Raw genomic sequence first — 8,379 nt, forward strand, 5'->3', positions numbered from 1 at the left:
CTCTTGAATAATTATTTAGGAAATTAACTTCAAGATGATTTTTTAATTGTGAGAAAGAAGAACATGTTTCAATTGAAAAATGTAAAAAAAAATAAATAAATAAAACAGAAAAAGAACGCATTATCCGTTGGAAAACAGGCGTTTCCGGCGAGTGAGAGGGCAAAGAACCCCGAGTTTATGAACTATTTGTTGGCCCGGCATAAAATCTTCGTTATCACTGTAGTGTGTCTAGAAGACAGGTCACCTACCTCCTGGGAAACCAAGCGAGATGGGTTCACGAACGATTATAATTCTTTATTTTACCTGATTATACATTATGTCTCGTCAGTCTGTATGGGTGTTTTGTTTCTGTCTAGTAGTTTCTTTGTCTTTGAATCGTAAATTAGATTAGAGTTGCCGAGGGACATTACAGACTGTATGTGTTTTTGTGGTATTCAGGTACACTGACGTCCGCTAGGTAGTTAAAAGTATTCGCAAGAACGAAAATTCAGGAAATATACTGGAGAAAATAACTTCAAACACTGACAGCAAAGGAAACACTTGTAGCCAAGTAGAACAATATCTACAATGAATAACTGTGTTCGTCAAGAAAATAACCAAGTTCTCACTTTACGTTGTCCACAAATAACAAGGACGGAAGAATCATGATACATTACAGCTTCAAATCAAGTAAAGATCCCAAATGCGGTATCCCATAATCCAAAGATATATACTTAACCGACCACTCAAAATAATGTACATAGGGGAGGAATCTCCAACTAATACCAGTTTGTACAAGTATCTGTGTTACCCTTGAGATGGGCTCCATCCCATCCTTAGGGAGTGCACATAGACACAGGGCCAGATGATACAAGCTTCTAGTTGTTTTCCTATGTGGGATAGCAGTAAGTCTTCGGATTTAAAACGCTAAAATCAGTGGTTCGATTCCCGATGTGACTTTGCTATAAGAAAACACACACCTAAGTAAAATAGTTAGCATGTAGTTACAACCATTCAAGAGCTGTTTGACAAGAATATCATAAATAAGTGCAAAACACCTGCACGAAAGGTTATAAAAACTATCCCAAATAAAGATACATTCTATATTATTTATGGGAGGGTGAAATTAGTAGCAATTTCAACTACGACATTTTAATTCATTTTATATTAGTGAATGCATTCACAATAAAAAGTTAACAATAAAGTGCAGTTCAGACAGAAATAGAGCATAAATCAGTTGTTGTTTGAGCTCAAAGCTCCACAATAGGCTTCTGCGCTTTCTCCACCGCGTGAAATCGAACCCCGGATGTTAGCCTTATAAACCTGTCACTGACCCACCAAGGGACACATTAATCAGTGTTTTTAATCAGTGCTGTTTTAAAGAAAGCTTAACTTAGAATGGAATAGATTATTCAAATAGTGTTGCTGATAAATAATATAAATATATTAAAACACTTAAATTCCAGTTATAACTAATATAATATTTAAAATAATGCATGTTTAGAAGAACTGTCAAACGTTAGGGGATGTTATCCAACGTAATTATAAGAACTTCGTGAATTAGCATAACGAGGCTTTTTATCTTATTGTAAGTTATTTGAATAGTAATAATGACATCCTTGTTAGTAAAATTTCACATGTAAAAATTGGTAGGAAAGTAAATAGATAGGGCTAACGTGATGGGGTGAAAACCTCTACAGTATAGAATCGTAAAGATAAAACTGATTTATGTAACTTTATAATTATAATTTAATGGCGTCTGTTTAATGCGAGAATAAGGAGCAGGAACCGCTCTCACCAAAGCGATGTCTATGTAGGTTAGTGGCTGCTGTTTCTGGTTGAGTGTACTGATGAACTTTTTTTTTTTAGTTTTGTTTATTGACCCCAGGGTGGAAAGTACTGGTATGGCAGATATAATTTGGGATTGCGTGATGTAATGGTTTTTACATGAACTGCTTTGTTATCGAGAAAGCTCGGCAGACACGCGACAAGACGTGGCACTCACACATACAGACAAACAGCACGGAATTATCGCGCAGATAAAGTAAGCCTAACTACACACACGAGCTGATACAGAGACGTGTCTCAGTGTTTCACCACTACACACTGTTTTGTGCTGATTAAATATATATCAGCGAGTTAGCCTTAGGTATTTTAGTGTTTGAATCGTCTGTATACAAGTTTGTTTCGTTTTGACTGATGTGCTGTGAATTCATCGAAACTAGTCTGCTACAGCGGAAGTAGCGAATCAAAGAATAGATTAGGCTCTACGTCATCTTTTCTTCACTGAAATTCGCTTTTTTGTGAAGTAAAGAAATTCAAAACTAAATCTTCACAAGTTTGATATTATTTTTTTTTATTAATAAGCATTTTTTCAATAAGCATAATCTATTTGCGTATTTATGGATAAAAATGATGCTTTTAAAATTTTTAGAGCAGACTCGTTACCCAGTTAATAGCTGAAAGAACTCGCTTAAAATCTTTGCAAGTTGTAATGATTAACAAATAGGAAAACTCGAATAATCGTGGAAAAATTCTCAATGAAATAAACGCAAGTGTATTGTAGCTGCACGAATACTCCAGCCCCATGAATCAAATAGTTTAAACAAACACGTAAGTTTAGTAGAGAAAGATGTAATCAGTTAAACTGAGCAGAAAAATCCCCGTATTATAGCAGTGAATACTTGGCCAGCTACTTTTAAGGTGTGTGATAAAAAAATACAAAATTGATTAATTAGTGGTTTTAATGCTTAATATTGACAGAAAATGCTCTATGGAGGCGATTTGAAGTTAGTTTCAATTTTAATTATCTAATTTCATTCCAATATCTTAGACTTTATATATCTTACAGTCTCAAAGTTCCCGATTTTATCCACAACAACAAAACAATTGCGAATAATCTACGTTCATCGCGATATGTTTATTTAGTAATTTAAACATTATCATAACGAAACAATTGGTACAGATCTTTAAAGAAGAGATATAAAAAGGTTCGTGTAGGTTAATAATAAAAAAAGATCGAGACTCGCCACGAATAATTAAAGTGTTTGGTTTGTTTTGAATTGCGCGCAAAGCTACACGAGGGCTATCTGCGCTAGCCGTCCATAACTTAGCAGCGAAAGACTGGAGGGAAGGCATCTAGTCATCACCATCCACCGCCAACTCTTGGGCTACTCTTTTACCGACAAATAGTGGGATTGAGCGTAACATAATAACGCCCCCACGGCTGAAAGGGCAAGCATGTTTGGTGGGATTCAAATCCGCGAGTCAATCACCCTAACCACCTGGCCATGCCGACCCACCGTATATTGCTACTGGTTTGTTTCTTTTGAAATCACCATAACCACCTGGTCATGCCGGCCCACCGTATATTGCTACTGGTTTGTTTCTTTTGAAACCACCCTAACCACCTGGTCATGCCGGCCCACCGTATATTGCTACTGATTTGTTTCTTTTGAAACCACCCTAACCACCTGGTCATGCCGGCCCACCGTATATTGCTACTGGTTAGTTTCTTTTGAAATCACCCTAACCACCTGGTCATGCCGGCCCACCGTATATTGCTACTGGTTTGTTTCTTTTTATAGAATTAATAATGTACTGTGGATGCAGCGGGATGTCAATACATCTATAGCTTTTACTAATAATTATTAGTTTTTATTTCAAATGTCGTTAAAAAGTAAATTCAAGTTTGTTATCTTTTCGGACAACTGAGTAAGAAACGGCTTTTACTTTTTCACAGTCAATATATATATTAAACGCATGAGGCACCAGATCAAATTATAAGGTTACTGAAAAATTGGGTCAAAGCACTTACTAAATACACTTGTTGAATACTATGTTTAAACTATCAGACACACACAAAACATTTGCGGTTAAATTAGTATCTTTATTGTAATAGTACTTCTTTAAGTACAGGATCTCTAGAATAATAAACAAAAATTTTAATTGCAGACACCGAATAAGTACACTTGTCTTAGGCCTAACATTAGTTAAGCCTATATTCGATAACGAGATAAATTAACGCTGTAACTTGTGTACGTTTTTTTGCTCTAGTTTAGTTAGGGCTAACTTTACCCTACTTAATAGTATGAATAAATAAACTTATAATGTTATTCTACGACCTAATGTTAGACCTTTTTAAAACTTTGATAAGTTTTCAATACGTTGTTGTACAAAACGTCTACTGACGCGTATTGACATCCGCCTTTTGTTTACACCCGTTAAAATGAAGTGCGCGTGCATTTTCAGGACAGACAAAAACTGAATATTATTATAATGGCTTGATAACAATATGACATCATACGTCTTATCTCAAGTCACAACGTTTTTACGTTGTCTTCAAGGCACAACTATTATAAAATAGAAAATTGTATTTCATGTAGTTTGTTTGTGGAACTTCGTGGAAAGCTACTCGAGGCCTATCTGCGCTAGCCGTAGTGGGATTGGCTGTAACATTATAATGCCCTCATGACTGAAAAAGTAAGCGTGTTCGGTGGGAGGATTCGATCCCGTGACCTGCACATTGCGAGTCGAGTGTCCTAACCACTTGGCCACATTTTATGTAATATGTGTAACAGTCATTGTATCCACGGTATCCATTATGTTTCATTTAATTGAACATTTTAGTGTTAATTTGGTATTTGTGATTCTCTGGTCCAAACTATGTTATTATGTTGTTACACTAGTATTATTTAATGTTAATGATATGGCAATGTTTTTTTCTTTACCGTTTCAACTGCAGGTAATAAAAATGATGTATGGTTAATAATCCAATAAAAACCATAAAATTATAATATTTCATACACTTTTTTAAAGCACTTTCAGAAATCTCCAAGATTAAGGTTTGATTTTTTTTTTCTTACAAGTTGCGTGAAATGAACTTGTGTCAATTCCTAAAACTCTCAAACATTAATTTTTAATATAGTTTTTTTTTAATATGTAGGCAATAAAATATCTCAATGATAATCAATCCTGCTTGTTGACTGACCTAATCCAACGAGTAAAAATTTGAGAAGGTTTATTAAAGTGCATAGAAATGTTAACTCTATATTAACAAAATGTTTTTATTTTTATGTTTTTTTTATTATTCATTTATTTTCAACAGCTTAGTTTACTTCCTAGCCCATGTCCAAAGTCACTAGATTTACACCCCCCGCAAGAGGTAGGTACGTCTCTCCCAGACAGTCGCGTGGCCTCAGACAGTTGTATTGATTAACTTCGTGTCTGGCTCGCGGCGCGTTTGTCTCGTGTCACACCTGTGAAGTGCGTGTGTGCGGAAGGAGCTATTTCTTCCTGTAATCATGGAAAGGTAGGCCAGATTTACTTAACGTTCTTTGGGCATTATAAATGAATAACCTGGTTTTTCATAATACACAAAATTACAGATCATTCGGGTCAATGTCGTAGCCTGTAAAAATCACCATTTCCCAAACAAGTTCGTAGTAAGCGTTTCGAAGCTACTGAGGGTGATTTGTAATCGAAAAGTAAGTAGGCTTAGTGGATTTGTAACCATCCTAAATTGTAACTTACTGGATTTTAAGATAATTTTGTGGTGAGTTTTGGTGTGATATAACCATGATATTTTTGATTTTCATTATAATCTAGTTATTAACTAACTAAATCGTTGTTAACAGACGGATTTACCTTTTACAATAAATATACGGTGAATCTGGAGATTAAATCCGATAAGTAGTGTTGGCAGATAACACTTTTACTATGACTTTCTGATAAATATTTCATAAAGATAAGGCATAGAATAAAGGCCATCTTGATGAAATGACAGTAAGTAGATAGTTTTCTTTGTTAAAAATGTACTATACCCCCCACCAAATCAGTGACATATTTAAAAGTGTTGTATTTGTAAATTATTACTACTGATTACCTTGGTTACTACTTAAAGCGGTTACGATTAGAATTTATTAAATTACGGAACTATTCAGAGGGGTATTTATACTATACCATTAGGCGTATAATATTATTGACCGAAAACCGTACAGAAATACAGTTCACATTTTCAGATAATATGTTTGTATTTATGTTTTATAATGAGAAAATAGGTAAGACACCTAAACGAAACAAGTTATATATAACGAAACTGTTCATCTACTCGGGGGGTCCGAGCCAAAGGGGGACCCGAAAGGCCTGACAAATTTAAGAATTGCCGACTAGGGTTGAGACACACAATTTAATTTTTGTAACTAAAGGTGGAGTAAAAAAAAACATTTCGAGAAAGGGCAGATTACACTGAGTCCATACACTGAACACCTCAATTAGTGGTCCGTACAGTCATGGTGGAAACACAATAATAGTTTCACCTTGCGCACTTCTACGTAAACTAACCGGGCCAAAAATTGATACATGTGTAATTCGAAAATAAACACTAGATGTAATTTTGGTTAATTTTGAATTTTCAGTTAAGTTAATAATATGAATCAGCCAGAATCGTAACTAAAATTATATGAAAATAAATATTGGGGTCCCAGTTAACTTTTATATATATTTATGAGGGGGGGGGGCATTTTTTGTAGTTACGCAACCGCATCTACTGTACTGTGTTTAACAGAAAATTTGTCGGACGCAAAAATGATAGTTTATTCCTCTGAATCCCCGGTGGATCGGCGGTAAGTTTGACAGATTATAATGCTAAAATTCTGGGTTCACTCCCTGCACAGCACAGCTTCAACAATAAACAAGCCGGTAAAATATATTCGTAATGGGAGGTTTATTTGTCGGAGAACACCATTAAAGCCTTTCATTTGAGTTACAGTCGTCTTTTCAATAACAGTTATTTGTTTTTCTTAGCTTCGTTCGTTACAACTGCTCATTGTATTCCTTCGTTTTACAGTTACCAACTCAAATCCCACACTATACTTAACCTAACTTAAACTAAGATATGCTCTTAACGTATTAGCATGTTTCACGATCGTCTAAATTTACAGTGATGCATTTTATAGTTGTTGTTTTTTAACCACGCCAGTAAATGATTTAACTACGACAGGGTTATTTTAGATCTTTTAATTAAAGAGTATCCGTTGTATGTCGAACCTTGAGTACTTGTGTACTTCACGAAAAATTAAAGTCTTGTCAGTAAAGACTTGCTGGTTTCAAGTAATTCAACGTGAAAGGTGTAACTCCAGTTAGTTTGTTTGTAGTTAAGCATAAAGCTACACAATGGGCTATCTGTGCTGTGTCCACCACGAGTATCAGGTATCCGAGTGCACCTTAGAATGGTTTCACGTCATCGCGACGAACCAATAAAATTATTAAAATGTATGTATCTTGCTCACATTTATGGGGTATATTTTTTTATGATATTTGCTCACGTGTACATGAAAAAAGTAGATCCAAACGTCTGGCTTGACGTATTAATTTAAAAGAAATGACAAAATGTTTTAGATCCAATTTTTCCCTTGTTTTGTTCTTGAGAAATTTTTGTACAAGTTCCTATTTCGTTATCTATATTACCCAAACACCTATATTATCCAACTTTCCAGTACATTTGCTTCGGCTACAAGTGTAATCTGCGCTAGCCTTTTCTAATTGTAAACTGATAGACTAAAGGGAAGGAAGCTAGTCAACAGCACCCACCTTCAACTGTTTGGATGCTCTAATCTAATACGATAATTTTAACCGTCCCAAAATCATAAGCACGGTTTTGCGGTAACGGGGCACGAACCACGTCTCCTCAACTTTACAGTCCACCACGTTAACCACTGAGTCATGGTCGGTCCTGAAAGTTGGCGAAGCAATGAAAGTTACTAATACCTTAATTCAGTATTAGTTATAAAAATCACGTTTTTATTCCACACTACGGATTTCATATAAGAGATGTGTAAAGTGAGCATTTTAGATTTTTTCTTTTGTTTGCAACATCTAAAACTATTACCGAGGAGGCCTTTCGCTCAGTACCAAAAGTGGTACTGAAGGCGTTTGATCCACTGGACATGATTGCAACCAAAATATTATCCAAAATGCTGCCTTATTAGGCATAGTAACGATCACTTGTTCAGCATGATGTCACATGGTAACGATCATTTGTTCAGCATGATGTCACATGGTAACGATCATTTGTTCAGCATGATGACACATGGTAACGATCATTTGTTCAGCATGATGTCACATTGTAACGATCACTTGCTCAGCATGATGTCACATGGTAACGATCACTTGCTCAGCATGATGTCACATGGTAACGATCACTTGCTCAGCATGATGTCACATGGTAACGATCATTTGTCCAGCATGATGTCACATGGTAACGATCAATTGTTCAGCATGATGTCACATGGTAACGATCACTTGCTCAGCATGATGTCACATGGTAACATCACTTACACAAGGCAATCAATTACCAGTATGGTAACATCATTGCTCAAGCTAATTAGTTCATATGGAACC

The sequence above is a fragment of the Limulus polyphemus genome, unplaced genomic scaffold, assembly GCF_000517525.1.
Source record: "Limulus polyphemus unplaced genomic scaffold, Limulus_polyphemus-2.1.2 Scaffold1531, whole genome shotgun sequence".
NCBI classification, from domain to species: Eukaryota; Metazoa; Arthropoda; class Merostomata; order Xiphosura; family Limulidae; genus Limulus; species Limulus polyphemus.